This window comes from Brassica oleracea, chromosome C2 (assembly GCF_000695525.1).
Source record: "Brassica oleracea var. oleracea cultivar TO1000 chromosome C2, BOL, whole genome shotgun sequence".
Lineage (NCBI taxonomy): Eukaryota > Viridiplantae > Streptophyta > Magnoliopsida > Brassicales > Brassicaceae > Brassica > Brassica oleracea.
This window is the reverse complement of record NC_027749.1, coordinates 42,896,249-42,896,875: the sequence shown is the minus strand read 5'-3', so window position 1 is coordinate 42,896,875 and position 627 is coordinate 42,896,249.

Here is a 627-nt window from a genome sequence, read left to right as displayed (position 1 = left end):
GCGACGAAATAGCGAGGAAGCGCGTTTGCTCGTTACTCGTCCGTCGTAACACATATTTTCTCGCTAATTCGTCGTAACTTAGCGAGGAATATATTTCGTCGTAAAGACGAAGTAGGGCAATTCGTCGTAAAGACCACGTCAATATTCCACGCAAAGACGTCGCTAAATTCCTCGTAAATACCTCGAAATGAGTTCCTCGTAACCTACACGTAAATACCTTGAAAGAGTTTCCTCGCAAAATACACGTAACAACCACGAAACGATTTCCTCGTAAAATACTCGTACACTTTTCCTCGTTATTTCCTCGCAAATGTTTCCTCGTAAACTAGTCGTTAATTATTTCTCGTCATTTCCTCGTAAGGTTTCCACGTAAAGAGGTCGTACATTAGCTACGAATTTACTTCATTTTTATTATTTTTACAGAATTTTAAAATATAGTTAAAAAATAATTAAAATTATTTAATTTAATAATAAATTAAAATTTAAAATAAAAATAAATCAAAATGAAAATATTTTATATATAAATAAGTTTTGAATTTATATAATACAACAACCAAAAAAAAAACTAAGGGTCGTTCATCGCCCGGTAGAATTCATCACTCCTCCTCGTAACATCCGCCTCGTTAT